We start from the raw sequence: 19,450 nt of genomic DNA on the forward strand, positions 1-19,450 counted from the left end.
AAATCTAATTGTTTGACTCATATTTTATGTGCTTTTTGTAAGAGAATATTTTCATTCTTCAACAAGTTCTTTTATAATTTCCAACTTTAGTGTTATATATTCATGTATAGAAGGGTCTCCTCTGAATATAATGTATTTACATGTTATTTCTATTTTTGGCCTGACCATTTTCTATTATGGCCTAATCACTTTAGAATTTAATTTTCTTAGTTCAGAGTTCATGTTATTTTGTAGTCTTCTCTTCTGACCTTCTTTGAGTTGATCAATATTTCTGGTACCATTTATACAATAATTTGCATATTTACTGCTAACACTAAAGACATTTCATACATACACTAAGTATACTCTATTTTATTCCCGGAGTTTCTGTTCAATAAAGTTTTCTAACTGCTGGCCAATATCATGTTTCATATCATTTAATTTAATTTTTTATTGTTCTTTAATATTGGTCTCCATATGTTCTTTACATATTTCTCTTCCCTTATTCACTCATGAACTATTGTATAGAATAAACTATACTACCTAGAATTATTTAGAGGTGCTTACTACACATTTTTATATTATATTTGTGACAATTTAAAAATAATTTTGTAAAACTTTATTCAATACAGCATAAGATTTGTCTCAAAATGAAACAATTATCAACTGATTTGTTAATCATATGCAATTATATAACTTAGTCTTTCTATCCCATGCCATGATTAAATAATGCCTTTGAATTTATGGAAATTATAAGTATTGTTATTTTTTTTACTTCAAATAACAAATATTTACATTGGTGTTTTGAAGCATAATATTTTAAAATGATCTGTCATCTTTGGATGATGATGTGTTGGCCAAATGTTAAATTGGCAGAAATTCTCATGCTTTTCTATGCTGCAGAAAAGTTTATAGAGCAAAATCCATTCCCTACTTTGTCTTACTTTTATCTTTCTTCAATGTGAATGTATCTTCCCTTAAAAGTTGGCATCTGGCTCTCTCCTTTTCTAGTCCATTCCTCTAGCTTTAGATGTGTAGTTTCACATTTGATCTATTGTTCTTTCATCCCCAGATCCATTTTATTTCTCCACAAGGAGCCAGAGTGGAAAGAAAAATCTTGGTTCCCCTTTGAGCACTCACTGGTTTTAAAAAATTAGATAAACCATTATTAACACAACCTCACAGCATGGCGGTGGGTAGGGTGGTGCCATTTTTAATACATGAATACAAATTAGTTCAAGGTCTTAGGAACATTTCTCCAGAATGTTAAAAATTTTCAGAAATATAATTGAAGCTTGAATTTCATTGTTTTAATCAAAGCCCCGTGTACTGTAGACATTGAAAGTACTCACATTAGCGCAAAGAGGCTGACATATTGTGCTTCAAGAACAGCTTTGTGTTTGCTTGTTTTCTGAAGCACATGATGTGAATGATGGCAATGAGCCTTTTCCAAACACACTGACATACACCCCAAATTCACAAATCTAGGCAGATGGGAATCAACTCGCTCAGTTTTGTTTTGTTTTACTTTTTGAAGAATTGAGTGATTTTATCTTACTTTGTGCAAAGAACTGTTCAAACATATGTTCATAGATGGTGAACACACCAAAGTATCAGCCTAATACAGCCTGTATTTGGAGGATGGTTGATAGTATATAAACAAGAATATTTAAGGATAACATGTGTCTCTAAAATGTTTAAACACAGCAGTGGGTTGGAGAGTGACGTATTGGACATTGTTGCTAACTGAAGCTAAGAATGGTATGGAAGGCCTAGCTGAGAAGGCACGGATGGTTCTATTGGTCATACATAGAACTGCAGGAAATGGGCTGAATACAGGCGAAGACATTAAGATAAGTCTACACACGGCATAGGAAGAGATTTATCTGAGAGGAAATGATACGAGAAAATGAGGCATGGCCTTGGCAGTCATACAATGTCAGCGTCACCCACAAATAACGTCACATCAATGATTGTATCCTGCTGTCTATCTTCTAATACCTGATAGATGCCCCATAACTGCAACTTGAAATACATGGATAAGAAGCTCACAGATAATATGCATCATTTAAAAACCATGTGTGGATTTTTAAAACTACTGTGCACTGAAATAAACTTATCTTTTAATTCTACTTTCCAAAACTTTCTGAAATAGCTTCACATGCCCTTTAAAAAAGAAAATACTTATTTAATTATAGCTATTATTTTAGAATATAAATATATGAAAGCTGAAAGTTGATTATGAGTATTGTCTTCTTCTGTGTAGCAAAACATATAGCTGAAAAGATTATTTTTTTTTCCTTTGCTCACAAATTCTTGAAAATGAAATATAATTAACTCTCGATAAGAGTTTTCCATTTGGCTAGAAGAAAACACTGACAAACAAAATTAAATTTCATTTGAAAACTAATTGTTTCATAAAGGAAAATCCAAACATTATGGAGGGTTCTTATTTCCAAGAATAATGACTCACTTTTTTATTCTGCTAAAGGGTACTGAATAACTGTAGCGTTTTGAAATTTCAAGGACATCGTTTGCACTCAATTTATGGCTTTCTTCTTTTTTATCCTACTTTCATTATAGAAGGAGGATTTGTTTTACTTAACTTTTCTTAATGTGAATATTTTAATGTTTTGGAGGATTTATCTCATTTTGCTTCTCTTTCCTAAGGGATTGTGTTATGATCAAAAACCCTTTCGCCATCCTCATCAACTCCTATTATTATTACTTGTTGCAAGCTACTCCGCCCCTTTCCCAGTAGTTAGACTTTTGACTATTCCAATACGTTTTTGTAAGATAAGGCTTCTCTGGTGCCTCTTCTATGAACCCAAATGTTTCATTCCTTTTTCTGGACACCCTGAGTATCCAGTATCAGAAAGGCCTATGCTAGGTCACCAGTAGCTGTTCTACCATCACAGCCTGATCTGTTCAGACTGATTGGCACTATAAGGCACACATTGCAAAATATTTAAAATATCACCCCTACTTCCATGAGTCACTCATATCAGCTGGGAGTGTACTGAGCACTTTAACTGAATTATGGTATTGTTTGACTAGCTGTTATTAAAAGCTCCATAGTAAGAGGTGTGCAGGACCAAAACTCAAATGGTATTTTGTGACTTGCCCAAGATCACATTGCCAGTACTATCTCGGCTACAATTAATCCAGGTGTTACTTAGAGCTTCATGCCTTTCTGGTGTTGGCAGTTGTGTGGATACTTTTGATTAATGTGTATGTCCTGTAGAAATCCTTTCACTTTAGATAAACGGAAAGACAAACTGTTTTATCAGTCTGTAAATCTACTAGGGTTAGAATGGATTTTCCTGAGAAATCTAAAATTCATAGGGTAGAACATTTCAACTTTCCAAGGTAGAATGTGGTGCTCTAACCCAAGAGATCTATTGGGAAAAATATTTCCTTCTCATTCTCAATTCTGTTTAAATATTCCAGTACTTAAAGGGCCACAATTACACTTGGAGCTTGGTGAGACTGTTTCCAGGCAATTTTGTGCTTTTCATGAGCATAGACAGAGAACCTTGCCGTCACATCCGCTGAGCAATCAGATCTGTGAAGACTGAACACTTAGGCCACCTTGCTGGGGAAACATTGCTTACAAACTGAGATGCTGGCTAAATATAAAAGTGACCTTTAGTTGTTACCAGAATAAAGAAGTCATGAATCCATGTATTACAACTATTGTGAATCAAGGGCCATACTACACACTAAATAGAATATTTTCTTCTTGTGCATGTATGCTTGGAGAGAGACCAAGAGAGTACTTTCTATTTTCTCTCATTTTGCCCATTGCTGATTAAAATGGATTTTGTTAGTTTTACCCTTAAGTCACAGAGTAGTAAAGAAAATTAAAACTTGCAGCCAGCACTGTGGCATAGCAAACTAAGCCTCAGCTTGTGACACCAGCATCCAATAAATGAACTGGTTCGAGATCCTTCTATTCCACTTCCAATCCAGCTCTCTGCTGATTACCTAGAAGAATAGCCGAAGATGGCCCAAGTCCTTGGGCTCCCGCACCCATGTGGGAGACCAAGAAGAGGTTCCGGTATACTGGCTTCAGACCAGTCCAGCTCCAGCCATTGCAGCCATTTGGGGAATAAATTGGTGGATGGAGGATTTCTCTTTCTCTCTGTGTAATTTTGTCTTTCAATTAAAAGTGCATACTTTTTTTTCTTAAAGACAAACCTCAAGTGTATGATGACCAAGTAAAAGTCACGACTTTGGAGGCCATTTTTAGAGGTCATGACATTGGAGGTCATTTGGGGGGAAAAATGAGCTATTTCACTGGCAATTGAGATTGTTGCATTATGATAGACAAACCAATGTTTTGAAGTATAGGAATACAATGGTGAACAATAAAAATTTTATATTTTAAGCGATTTGAATCATTGTTTTCCATGTATCACCTGTCTGCTCTTCTAGTATGTGAAGCTCTCCTTCATTCAAGACTTAACAGCAGTCTGCTGCTTCCTAAAGGAACTGAGACATCGACCTCCCCTGCAGTGAAAGGCAGGCAAAGAGTAGAAGCCTTAACCTTTAAACACACACAGTGATTTTGAATGGGAGTTAGTGATGGTGGTGACAGCAGTGAAAGCAAGTTTTTGGATGCAACAGTGCCCACCGTGACATTCTGTGTCCTACACATCAGTGGCAGCGGGGTAGGCCAGAACATTCACCACAGCAGTAGTAGCTAGACCTTCTAGTTGATAAATATCCTTGATTAGTTCTGTTGCTCAAGAATGATGTCCAAGATGCCGGATGATTGTGTCACCAAATTAATTCCCTTTTTAATAAACCCAAGCATCATTCATCACCACTGGCAGTTAGAGAGTCTTGATGATAAAATCTTAGGTTTTTCTACTGTATTTCTTTATTTCAGTGCGGATGCAACAAGAAAATGTCATATTAGACACATGGATTCTGATTCAGATCATGGACAGTGAGCTCCTGTTATTTTCTGCTTTGGATTTTTAATTGCATTTCAAGTGCAGCATTAGCTCAGGAGAAGTATGACAGCCTCCACCTAAAGTTGAGAAATCAATTCTGATCAAATTAAACAAGTCCCGATCATTGTTTTAGTCTACCTTTTTGCCATGACCATAAAGGATTAATTCAAATTCCCCACTTTAGTTACAAATAATTCCCAACCATTTTTTTATCCTTATCTAATGAGGCCTCTGGTTATAATGAGGCTCATGAGTGTGTATGTATGTGTAAGTGTGTTTGTGTGTACATTTACTATGAATGTCTGCAATTAAGGATGCTAAAGAATCTATGCTTTCATCTCTTTCTTTTAACTATATCTCCAGATGACTTTTAAAAATATTTTTATTTTATTTTTATTTGAAAGGCAGAGTTTTATTTATTCATTTATTTATTTGGTTTGATTTGATTGATTGATTTTATTTGAAAGGCAGAGACAAGGAGAGACAGAGGCTTCCCACATGTTGATTAACTCCCCAATTGGTTGCAAGGGTTGGAGCTGGGAGGGTTCAAACCTGGGAACTAGGAGCCTCTTCTGGCACTGTCATGTGGGTGCAGAGGACTTCCAAGGACTTGAGCCATCCTTCACTGCATCCCCAGGCCATCAGAAGAGAGCTGGATCAGACGTGGAGCAGCTGGCAAACAAACTGGTTGCCCATACGGGATGTGGGCGTGCCACAGGAGGAGGGTTAACCCACTATGCTATGGTGCCTGCCCTCCAGATAATTTTTTAAAGGTTAACAAATTACTGCTTCAAAGCCCTATGTTTCAGATCTGTTCTGCTTTCAGATTTTGGTATACTCATACTCATTTGGGTTCCAAAATATTATTCTATCTTCAACTTCTTCTCTTATGTGTAGGGTACTATAATTATTCATTAAATCGTGACGTAACCCATTAATCTCTACTTGGGGCCCTTGAATAAAATGTATTCTCACTTTTCATTGACCTTTTTCTTTCTATTGTACATGAACAACTGTGGTTGTTCATGCAACATGCAACCACAGTTAGAATAGTCATCAAGTTCTACATTATTGTTTTGATGTCAGATCTCTCTATAAGAAACTATTTCTATCCATCAGTGAGATTTGCCATTTTATAAAAACAAATGTTTGGACTTCTGATTTCAGTCTAAACAATCAAAAGCTGAACACACTTGAAAAGTCAACAAATCTTCCTAGGACACAGAGCAAAGTGATTCTTCTACAATTAGAGAGAGGTACAAGGAATTTCACCACCCACCCCTCTCTCTCATCCCTTACTAGAGTACCAACTCCTGAGCTGAAACTTTTATGCCATGGGTAAGGGTATTTAGTAAAGTACTTAAGACACCACTTGGGTATCAGTGCTGACTCTGTTGTGACTCAGCTTCCTGCTGTTGCATAGCCTTTGAGTCAGCAGTTAATAGCTCAATTACTGGTGACTCCTCCATGCGTGGAAGACCTGGGCTGAGCTCCAGACTCCTGGCATCAGGTGCAAAATCAGGGTTACTTTTTCAGTCTTCGTCCTTTGTCTTTGACTTTCAAATAAAAGGCAAAAAGAAATAAAATTTTTAAAATGAAATTACTCTGAAAAGAAACCTATACTTGGACAAATTCAGAAAGCACATTGTACACTAGTTTATGAATTAAAAAAACTCAGCAGTCCCAGATACAGAGTTACCGCAATTTTTGTGAACTTTACCTCTAGGTGCCTGATAAATTTTCCTAGAAAACATTGAAGAAAAATTCCCTCCTGTTTCTTAGGAGGGAGATAGGAGAAGGAAACAAGTTATTAAAAAAAAAAAAATCCCAGAGCATTCTCTTCTGCTTAACAAGGTCTGTTCTCAGGAAACTTATGTAATCAGCCCAACTGGGATTGTATCAAAACCTAACTCCATCCTCTAACAAACGCCTCCTCTAGCCAGCTCCAGCCTGTGGGGGAAGGGAAACATCCACCTGCAGTCCTCACTTGACATGCAATAATCCAGTACCCCTGTGTGATGAAGAGAGTTGAAAAAATATTTGCGAAGTTGCTGCTCTGAGACATTGTTTCACTGACAGAGATACAATATAAAAATATGGAATGTGCCTGCACCCCGAAAACTTAGCAGCATGTTTTTATCAATGCACAACCTCGGCAAGAACAATGTTTATGCAGACAATTCAGTGAGCAAAGCCAGATTTATTGAGTCAGAACCTCCTAAGTCAGGAGAGGAGCTCCAGGAAGGAAAAAACGGAGAACATGGTCAAGTTTTGTTTTAAATACAATTCCTGGTGAGCAAAATAACAGCAAACAATCAACAAGAGGGAGGGGACAAAAAAATCTATCCTAAGACCTGAGACACAACCCTGTGTTGCTTGCTCCTGATACAACAAAAAAGCCACCAGAAGAGTGTGATTGATAAATTATTCTTTCTATTCTCATGGTAAAACTAGAAACTCAGAAGGGCAGGATGGCTCTTTTGTCTTTCTAAAAGCACCTCCTGAGGCAGAAGCAAACACTTTGTAACTTTAAAGAGACTTTCCCTTTTCTCATTCCAACAGCACCAGGACCCTAACTACCTATTAGCCTAACTCTCACAATAACATTTTTTTTTTCTTCTTGTTTATCTAGGGCCATACACCTTACAGCTGCTGAAATGGTCATTCATTCAATGGTCCAGAATGTTATTCAGACCCAAGTCAACAATATCCTTCTGAAGTACACTCAACTACGGCTCGGCTGCTGATCCTATGATGCCTGTACTGGGAGAGGAAGAAACCACTACTCTAACTTAGTCCAGTTCCTTTCCACCCACAACCATTGCTCAGTATGAAATAGCATAGAGACTGTCAGCACCCCCAGGCCCAGTTTATCCTCCTCGTGGGACTCTTGATTATGTAAGATCAAAACCTTTTTTGTGTTTGTTTCTTTCTTTATGTATGTATTAATACATTGGATTTGTTGGAATACTGGGCCTGAACCCCCAGTCCTGATGAAATTGGGTGCCCGATAGTTCATCTAAGGGCTAATGGAATGCTTATTGCTTTGCAAAGCCTGGGGACATTGCAAACTGGTAGGACAATGCCCTGTAAATTCATATCCCCCACGCACAGGATGAAGGTCCCTGAGGTGCTTGGCACCTCTACCAACAAGCTGTTTAAGAAGCTACTCTGTCAGCTGCTCAAACTCTCCTGCTTTCTGGGCAGGCATACCGCAAGGAGTGACTCGAACATTGTCCTGAACATTGGTAAGACCCGCAGCATTTTTAGACTTGGCACCTTTTTAAATCCAATCCACTGCAACTTCTTTATGTTTCCACCAGTCCGCTGTAGCTTCATGACACTGTATCTGATGGCCCTATCTGCCAATTCCTCGCAGCCTCTCTCCTTAGTATCATCCCACTGCCACATCTACCAACCCCCTGTGCCCCTGACAATCTACCAATCCCTCAAGGCCCCGTGTTCCCAAGGCTCACCCAGTGGCCACAGAAGCAGGCTCTGTACTGCTTGCTTCCTCTTGGGCTCTGAAGAGCCCCGTCACTATAGCAGGACACCTCTCTTCTTTTCTCTCTGCTCTCTGTCCTCTCTCTCTTCCTTCAACCATCTTCCTCTGTCCTGCTTTCTTTTCCTTCCCCGTAGCAGCTACCTCTCCTGTGTCTGCCATCTTGGCTTAATGCAAAAATTCCTAACACGTACACCTTCTCTTGTTATCCCTGCCCTCAACCCTCACATCTGTCCTTTTCTCCAATTAAAAAAAAAATAGTGAAAGAGAAATGAAGAATTTGTCCAAAAAAAAAAAAACCCAAAAAGAAATTTGTTCCCACAAGAAATGTTGAAAATATTTTTTCTAAGAGAAGAAAAACAGTGCATATTATAAACTCAGACATGTATAAAGAATGGAAAAGTAGGGCCCAGTGCGGTAGCTTATTGGCTAATGTCCTCTCCTTGTACACGCCGGGATCCCATATGGGCCATGATCCCATACGGGTGCCAGTTCTAATTCTGGCAGCCCTGCTTCCCATCCAGCTCCCTGTCTGTGGCCTGGGAGAGCAGTTGAGGACAGCCCAAAGCCTTGGAACCCTGCACTCTCATGGGAGACCCGGAAGAGGCTCTTGGCTCCTGGTTTGGGATTAGCTGAGTTCTGGCCATTGCAGCTCTTAGGGTGCGAATCAGTGGACAGAACATCTTCCTCTCTGTCTCTCTTCTCTGTTTATCTGCCTTTCCAGTAAAAATAAATAAATCTGAAAAAAAAGAAAGAATGGAAAAGTATCAGAGAGGAAATAAATAGGATAACACAAAAACTTTTATCTTTGTAAGTATAACAGGTAACAAATTGTTCTTATAGTAATACCAACAATATAATTACATGTGTATAGATACTTAGGTATAATTGAAACTACAGCCCCATAAGGTAAGACACAACACAGGCTCCTGTCTGTTTTCCTCAAGCACAAGATAAGAATGTTGATGACAGTACTGTCTCAAAGGACTTCATCTGGAGAAATTCCAGGTCTGGCCAGAGTGTAACTGCCACATCCCAGTAACCCTCAGACCAACTGGAACCCACTTTTTTTTTTGGCCATCATTAATTCCCAAAAGATCATTAGTTCCACTAACCAATCAGGAACTTCAACAGCACTGGTTACACACCTCTCAGCCCCAATTCCAATGTGAAAGAACCTTCACTCCTTACTCTTTGGGGAGCTCAGGAATTAAGCAATAGCTGCTCAGCTCTTGTTCTACACTTTGCCGTAACGACTTACTTTCTTCCACGATTAACTTTCTACAAGTTGGGCAAATGGACCCAGCCTGGGGGTTCTGCAATAATGCCGACAATCAATTTGACATGCTGTTTGTCCACATAAGTAAAATGAATAATGTCAGTAATAAAAGAAATTTGAGGGATAAATTATGCTATTTTTAAAAAAATACATGTTGAAGATCTATTTATTTTATTTGAAAGGAAGATTTACCGACAGAGGGAGAGACAGAGAAAGATCTAACATCTGCTGGTTCACTCCTCAAATGGCCGCAATGGCCAGAGTTGAGCTAATCTGAAGTTAAGAGCCAGGAGCTTCTTTCAGGTCTCTCACACAGTTACAGGTTCCCAAGTCTTTGGGCCATCCTCCACTGATTTCCCAGGCCACAAGCAAGACCTGGATGGGAAGTGGAGCAGCCAGGACATGAATCAGTGCCCATATGGTATGCTTGTGCTTGCAAGGTGAGAACTTTAGCCACTAGCTTGTTGTGCAGGACCCATTATGATGATTTTGTTACTGTAAAATACTTTGACTATCTGAAATGAAATATGATTTGAAAGTGGTCTTGGATTTATTGTAGATGCATATTGCAAGAAAAACTACTAAAATCAATAAGTAGACAACTAAGAAAATAACATGTAGATGCTAAGAAAGAAGAGAAAGTGCTGAATTTTTAAAAAGGCAGAAAAAGAAAAACAATGATAGCAACAAATAAACAGTGACCATTATGAAAATATTCATCCAGGAATGTCACCAACCAGCATGAATGTCAAGATTTCAGACCTAGGTGTTTATTGTTTATAACAAACCTATTTTAAATATAAAGGTGTGTGTCAATTGAAAATACATAAATGCAGAGACATAATTCTAACACTACTCTCAATAAAGTAAAATAGACAGAACAAACATCAAGGCACAAAACGTTAAAACGTACAAAAAGAGGCATTCTCAATGATAGGTGGCCTTTTCAAGAAGGCAGAACTTCCTTAACACATACATGACTATGATCAGAATGCCAAAACACATGAGGTAAAACTGTTAGAAGTACAATTAGTCAAAACGAGTTTCTTTGTTGTAGTTGGAAAATTCAACATGTGTTGAAATTGATGTGAATAGTAGGTAAAAAGCAGTAAGCTCATAGTTGAATCCAACAAATCTAATCAACTGGGTATCACTGGGATTCCCAGAGTTTTCATTCAACACTGCTGAATATACATTCTTTAAAAGCTCACATAATACAGAGTACATTCTGAGCCACATTACAAAACAAAACAAAACAAAAACCTCTGTCTGCTCTCAGGCCACAGTAGATTTGAACTAGAAGAAATCAATCAATAAAAGATAGTTTGCAAATTCTTAAATGCCTAGAGAATAAGCAGTAAGTAACAGGAGTCAAGAAATCTCAAAAGAAAGTGTTTGAAATACTTTGATAGGGGCTGGCATTGTGGTATAAGGTATTAAACTCCATCTATAGTGATAGGATCCCAAATGAGAACCAGCTCAAGTCCCAGCCTGGCTGCCTGCTAAGGTATTTGGAAAATCCAACAGACAAGAATTAAGCTCCTGGTTCCTGGCTTCATGGCCTGACCCTGCTCCAGCCATTGTGGCCATCTGGAGAATGAACCAATGGATGGAAGAGCTAACTATCTGTTAATCTCTTTCTCACTGTAACACTATCTTGCCAATAAATAAATAACAAGCAATTTAAAAATGCTTTTAATTAAATGAAAACAGAACATTTAAGTTTGATTCAGTAAAACCAGTTCATAGAGTGGCATTTATATCTGTAAATGAATTAGAAAGAGGAAATAATTTAAAATCAAGGATCTAAGCTTTCGCGTTAGGATACTTAAATTAAATTGGATCAAAATTAAATCCAAAATAAACAGAATTTAAAAACTGATTAAAAACTGAATGTTAAGTTTTTAGAAGTTTCAATAAAACTAAGAAGCCAGGATAACTAATAGAAACAACAGGCTCTGGCAAATTGTGTCAATTGACTAATCCTCTCCTTTCACATGCTGGGCTTCCAAATGGGCACTGGTTCTAGTCCCTTCTGCTCCACTCCTATCCAGCTCCCTGCTTGTGGCCTGGGAAAGCAGTCAAGGACGGCCCAAAGCCTTGGAATCCTGTACCTGCATGAGAGACCCAGAGAAAGCTCCTGGCTTCTGGCTTCGGATCAGCTCAGCTCTGGCCATTATTGCCACTTGGAGAGTAAAGCAGCAGATGGAAGATCTTGCTATCTCTTCTTCTCTATGTAAATCTGTCTTTCCAATAAAAATAAGTAAATATATAAAAGAAAAAAAGTAGTATGATTCCAAATTGCTGCTATCACATATGAAAATGAGAACAGAAGCAAGACAAGGATGTTCCCTCTCATCATACATTTTTGCTATTATTTTCTAAGCTGTGGCTACAACAATAAAAGGAGGAAATTCAAAGATAACATACTAGAAAAAAATGAAACTGCATTTTTTGTTGGATGACTTAATGACTTAATGAAAGTATTTAAGAGTCAACAACAGTTCCACAACAATAAAAACCCATAAACCTAAAAAGCATATATATCAACTATAAGGTTGTATTAATGAATTAAATTTAATCTGTTCTCTGATTAATATCACACTAGTATGAGAATCATACTGCAGTAACTACTTAGCATTTGTGTGACTCAGACAATCTAACAAATTGCTCAAAAAATTAAAAGCAGGACCTGGCATTTGGCATAATAAGTAAAGCTGCCCTATCATGCCAGCCTGGTATGTGGGTACCATTTTGGAATCCTGGTTTGTGCACCTTTTTAAAAAAATATTTATTTCATTTTTATTGCAAAGTCAGAATTACAGAGAGGAGGAGGACAAAGAGGAAGATCTTCCGGCCGATAATTCACTCCCCAAGAGGTCACAACGGCCGGAGCTGCGCTTATCTGAAGTCAGGAGCTTAGAGCCTCTTCCAGGTCTCCTACGCAGGTGCAGGGTTCCAAGGCCCTAAGCCATCTTCAACAGCTTTCCCAGTGTACAAATAGGAAACGGGATGGGAAATGCAGCTGCTGGGATGAGAACCAACACCACATGAGATCCTGGCACATGCTAGGCTAGGACCCCAGCCGCTAGGCTACTGCGCCAGGCCTGGCTTATCCACTTTTGATTCCACTTGTGGAAAGGGCACTGGAAGATAGGCTAGATGTCTGGGATCTTGCCATCCACATGATAGACTCAGATGAAGCTTCTGACTCCTAAGTTTGGTCTGGCCCTCCCCTGGTCATCGTGGCCATCTGGGGAATGAACCAATAGATAAAAAATCTCTGTTTTTCTGCGTCTCTCCCTTTCTATCTGTAACTCTGTTTTACAAGTAATTAAATAAGTTTTAATTTAAAAGATATTTTGGAGCTGGTATGTGATGTAGTTGGTTAGAAGGTATCCCATATATGTATGCATTAGTTTGTGTTCTGGCTACACCACTTTGATCCAGCTTCCTTCTAAAGTGACTGTGAAAGCAGCAGAAGATGACCCAAGTCCTCTCTTCCTATACCCACATAGAAGATCTGGAAGAAACTCCTGGATCCTGTCTTCTACCTGACCCAGCAACTCTCAAATAAATAAACCTAAAAACATAAAATGTTAATATAAAAATTCAGTTGTTTTCTGATGTCACGGCAATGAAAATGAATTTGAAATGAAAAGCAAAATACTGTTTCAATTAGCAGCCTCCAAAATTAAATTAAATATAAATTAATTAAATTAAATTGATTAAGGTAAATGTGACTTACTATACACACACAAGAGCAAAATTGGGGTAAATTTCAAAATAGAAACTCTGTGCTTATGGATGAAAAAGCCTCAATGTCAGGATGTCAGCTTTTCCAAAACTAATGTATAGTTTTATTCCAACATTAATTAAACATTTAAAAAACCCAAGTTATTTTGTGGGTAATTATCAACTATTTGAGAGAGGGAATCTTTCATTTGCTACCTCATTCCCCAAATGGCTGCAATGAACACAGCTGACCCAGTCCAACTGGGGTGCCAGTAGCTTCTGCCCAATCTGCCATGTGGGTGCAGGGGCCAAGGCTTTGTACTATCCTCCACTGCCTTCCTGGGCCATTTACAGGTAGCTGGATTGAAAGTGGAGCAGTCAGGACTCAAACACATGCTCATATGGGATGCTGGCACTGGTTTAGCCTGCTATGCCACGGTACCAGCCCCTCTACTCATTTTTAAATTACTATTTTTTCAAGATCAGTTATTTTTTTTTCTGTTATTGAAAAGTTCCAAATTTCTTATTTCAGTTATACATTTAAGCTGCAGAATCGGTTATGTTTCTTATCCTTTCAATTGTTCTACGTTAAGACAATTAATTTAAGTCATTTTTCTGCTAAATCCAATGTCTGTCTTTTCCTATGAACAGCTTCCATAAATTTCATTTGTAAACAGGCATGCTTTCTTGGTAACATGACTCATAATTTTTTGTCTAAAATTGCTGAATATTTGAATGACTATGAGTGTTTATCTGGAAATAAGAACTCTCCATTCTTCAAGATTCACTTTCCATGTTTTGTGTGAGCTGTAACTGATGGTTTCTAAGTGACTTTCCTACTCTATTTGTAAAGTCTGCATTCAGATTTTCTCACATCAGACTTATAAGATATGGGAAGATTAAGCTCTGCTCAGACATTTTCTGATTATGTAGTCTTCCCTTGACATAGATATGATTCCTAAAGTCCTGAGCACTTTAGTATTTCCCATGTAAACTTTCTGCCCTATTTTTCTGACCAGAAATTAGTTCCCTTAGTGTTTGCCACCACCAGACTCTTTAATTCCAGTAAATTGCTAATTTTGAAGCAACCAACTTTAACAGGGTGGGAAAGAGTCATTAAATTATTATGCATAGCCAAGAACAAACATGAATGGTAACCTTTTCTTGAAAATCAAAAGTACACACACACACAAGTAATTGGTGACAGCAGTACAGGTACATTATCCGATCAGAAGATACTTTGTTATATTCAAATTGAATAGCTGAATTAAACTTAAAATTTGAGCAGGTGATAATATCAAGAGTGATGAATACCTGATATGTTCAGGTTTGGTGGGCAAATTGTGACAGCCCAGACAATAGAAAATGGCAACAGTAAGGCCAGATCTCCTGAAATATTTCTGAGACATGTCCATAACTTGGCCCTTAATACAACCTTGTGTTCTCAGAAAGTCCCAAAAGGGGAGTGAGCATGCTTATCACAAGAAAATATCTCATTCCTGGGTGAGAGCTTGCTCTTCTTTGCTAGCTCACACGCTAAGCTGATTGTCCTAAATTGGTTTCTGTATGCAGAACTGGAAAGAGCTGCTTGCCCGGTTCAGTTGTTCACAACTATACAGGATGTAGCTCTTAGCCAGTGTAAACACTTACTGATTGGATAGTTTAAAGTGCACGGTGTTTAAGCTGGTTGGTTGTTTGTGGTTTTGCATCGCTTCAGTTGATTGGGTTATTTGTATTGTGCACTTATATAAGCTTGGTTGGTTGAATGGTTTGTGGATCATGTGCCAGTGCTCTCCTAGTTGGTTGATTATTGCTTAAAACCCCCTGAAAACAGTTGGTCAGACCTATTCCCCTCCTTCACTTGTGGCAGAATGAGGCATTCTATCAGCCGACGAATAAAGATTCTTGAGTTCTTTTTTTTTTTTTTTTAAAGATTTATTTTTATTATTTTTTCATTGGAAAGGCGGATATACAGGGAGGAGAGACAGAGAGGAAGATCTTCCGTCCGATGATTCACTCCCCAAGTGAGCCGCAACGGGCCGACACCACGCCAATCCGAAGCCAGGAGCCTCTTCCGGGTCTCCCACGTGGGTGCAGGGTCCCAAAGCTTTGGGCTGTCCTCGACTGCTTTCCCAGGCCACAGGCAGGGAGCTGGAAGGGAAGCGGGGCTGCCGGGATTAGAACCGGCGCCCATATGGGATCCCAGGCGTGCAAGGCGAGGACCTTTAACCACTTGCGCCACCGCGCCAGGCCCAGATTCTTGAGTTCTAAAAGTCTGCCTCCAACTCATTTCTGGAATAGATTTGGTCAACTTGCAACAAAATAATTGGTATCAGAATTATCACAGAATCACTATATTCTGTATATATTTTACTTCAAATTAACTGCTGGCAAATGTATAATAATTTTATATATATAAATAGATATAGATACATGCATTTCTTATTTCTCCCAAATGCTGCCCTTCTCTATTTTATTGGTGAGTCATTGAAAAAAAATTATTTCTATTCTTATAATGTGGCCCTGGTAATACACATGAGAAATGTTTACTAAAAAATGCATAACTCCTTGTCTTACTCAAGTTTCCAATATGGAGAGACCAGCTGGGAAATCAGCATTTTTATCAAGCCACGCAAGGTGACTTTTCTGCATACTATAGTTTAAAAGGTATTTGCCTGTGCCAATGAAACAGAATTTATTTCTAAACTCAGTACAAGCACGAATAGAGAAGAAGGGGTGGGGAAGAATGGAAAGAGACAGAGAGCAGGCTAGAGAGAGCTGAATGGATACTGAGATGACAGGTTGTATTTCGCAATCTTAAATGTTAGTGGGGAAGTAAGGGCACAAATTATGATAGGAGTAGGCACAAAGCCAAACTCATTAAAATTCTGACTGGCACCCTGCCTGGTTTCCCAGTGACCTGGTCATATTTTAAGCAATTCATCAATCAAAAATAAATATTTAGCGTGAATATGTGGCATACTCAAGGTGTGGTGTGATTTCTCCTGGTCCCTGGGCATACGGACATATGTTATATTTGCATGATTGATTGTTCATGATCTCTCAGAATTTCTCTATTCTGTTGGCAGAATGAAGCTAGTAATACACCCAAATTGCCCTCAATAGGCCACTCATGAAGAAGTTAAAACACAACTAAATAAGTGAGTCAGGTTTAAAGATTGGGCAAATCAAATACAATCATGTTGAATGCAGCTAAGGCTTCAAAATAATTTTAAAATAGACGCAGAGCATGAGTTTCAGGGAATTCTCTGGGTATTTTTAATCACACCAGAGAAACACAAAGTAGAAACTGTATTGATATATAAAATAGATGCCATATAAATCTGACAAAATTTAAGAGAGAAATTTGAGTGCAATGATATAAGTTGGGCTAAATTTCTCTTAAACATTTCTAAATGTGGATGATTAAGGATACTTATAAGACACTGGGAAAATGAAAAGCAAATGACTTATTAAAAAATGTTGAAAATATCTTGACCATGTGAATTGTTACACATTTTTGAAAGCATATAACTGCTTGAAAGAGTCAACTACTGGCTTTTGTTAGACTCATGGCAGCTCTAAAGTTTAGAGCTTATAAAAGTTAGATTTTGATAACATATCTCGTCAAAACTGTGGGTAGTCTGAAGTTGGCAGGCTTTGATGGCTCAAAGTGTAGAAATTTTCTGAGGGGAGACTCAGAACCAAGATCCAATTAGGGGGAAAAAAACCACCCACATACAACTGGCAAGTAGATGCTGGAAACATCTTGTGGCGTTTTACCACCTTTGGTTACAATATGTCCACGATAATTCATTACAGTGATTTCATCATCATGATTGGAAAGTTATATTTTTTCTGCCTATTATTCCCTACGAGATTCTCGGCAAACTATTATTTGATATAGCCTAAATAATAAATATGGCACTGATCTGGAAAACTTCAACCTGGTCTATTTTGATTTATAAAGAAAATTAAGTAGCTTGTCCTTGACAATACAGAAAACAGAAGATGAAAAACTGAATCGAAATAAGGTGTAACTCCAAAAATCATACTGCAAAGAACATCATTATAATTCCTCTTAGGATTTTTGGATTATTTTGAATGACATATTAAATCATATGTAGATTGTACTCTTTGTTTACACTCCCACCACATTCATGTATTTCAATTATTTTCTATTGAAATATTTTTAACAATTTAAATTGGTTTTCTGGGATATTGAATTCTAAGCCATAGCATTAGTAATCAGAAGCCATTCTGTCTTAATAAAACACTTTACAATATTGATACTTTGAAACTTATTTTGAATCTTAATAATATGTATGCATCTATTTCCAGAGTTAAAGATCTTGGTGCTTAACATTCCCTCTTTTGCCTCCTTACAGCCCCAAAATTAAACAGAGAGAAAATACATGGTTGTGAGAAATCTACTGACTGACTCACAGGGACATTAATGATTTAAGATGAGAAAAAGATGAAATCTGAAAAAGTGGCAGTGAAACAACTGGGTAAGAAGGCAGCTACACACAGTGGGATAGCACACAACTGGTGGGTAAATGTTGGTGTGTCCTCTCAGATGTGGGAAGGCATGATCACCCTGCTGAGCCTCAGCCACGTCCCAATGGCAGCACATGCAATGCAAAGCAGCGATGGGTGGTGAGTGTATGTGTGTGTGTGTGGTGTGTGTGTAGTGTGTGAGTGTGTGTGGTGTGTGTGAGTTTGTGTGTGTGTGAATGTGTGTGTGGTGTGTGTGAGTGAGTGTGAGTGTGTGTGAGTGTGTGTGGTGTGTGTGAGTTTGTGTGTGTGTGTGTGAATGTGTGTGGTGTGTGTGTGTGTGAGTGTGTGTGGTGTGTGTGTGTGAGTGTGTGTGGTGTGTGTATGTGTGTGTGGTGTGTGTGAGTGAGTGTGAGTGTGTGTGTGTGGTGTGTGTGAGTGTGTGTGTGGTGTATGAGTGTGTGTGGTGTGTGTGAGTGTGTGTGTGGTGTGTGAGAGTGTGTGTGTGGTGTGTATGGGTGGATGTGAGTATGTGTGTGGTGTGTGTGTGTGTGGTGTGTGAGTGTATGTGGTGTGTGGTGTGTGTGAGTGTGTGTGTGGTGTGAATATGTGTGTATGAGTGTGAGTGTGTGTGGGTGGGTAAGTATGAGTGTGTGTGGGTGTGTGTGGTGTGTGAGTGTGTGAGTGTGTGTGTGTGTGTGGGTGGTGGGTGAGTGTGTGTGTGGTGTGTGTGTATGTGATGTGTGGTGAGTGTGTGTGTGGTGTGTGTGTGGGTGTGTGTGTGGTGTGTGAGTGTGTGTGTGTATGTGTCTGAATGTGTGTGTGGGCATTAAAGCGGTCTAAATAAACCACCTTCATGCCGTCTAAGAAATTGTTTTGCAGTCTAGTTGCTCACTTGAGTCCTGGTTTGAGTTTTCGTTCTAGCATTTGTTTATTGAATGAGCTGACAAAACTGCTTTCATTTTCTATGTTCACATTTTGTTCTGAATAAAATCAGGATTCATAATAATGCCTACTTCATTGGAGTGAGAAGAGCAAATAAGATAAAGCACTGAACATGCAGAAGCAGTCAGATGTCTGGTCCCCAGAAAGTGCTCAATAGCACAAGCTATCATTTGTTCCTTACTTGTTTTTGTATATTCTAGTCCTGGCCATTCCATACCACAAAGTACAGAGATTACACCTTGTACGTGTTCATTGGATTACATCATATATTTAAATTTTCCATTTGAAGTTACTCAACAGTACATAACAATATTAAATTATCTGTATCATAGAAGGCATAGAATCCTGTCCCCACTGGAGACTGTTAGAAATGCTGCTTTTGTTGAAGTCATAGCAAAAACTGACTTTTATATATTTTCAGGAAAATACCACATCTGATGGCCTCCAAGATATATGAATCTTAAGATTTCCAATAAAAGAACTCTGATGAGAAGGAGAGATTTGGCCTTACACTACTCTCTCCTAAAAGAATTCGGAGCTACTTTCCTGACA

The sequence above is a fragment of the Ochotona curzoniae genome, unplaced genomic scaffold (genome assembly GCF_017591425.1).
Source record: "Ochotona curzoniae isolate NIBS_2020 unplaced genomic scaffold, NIBS_Ocur_1.0 contig_883, whole genome shotgun sequence".
NCBI lineage: Eukaryota > Metazoa > Chordata > Mammalia > Lagomorpha > Ochotonidae > Ochotona > Ochotona curzoniae.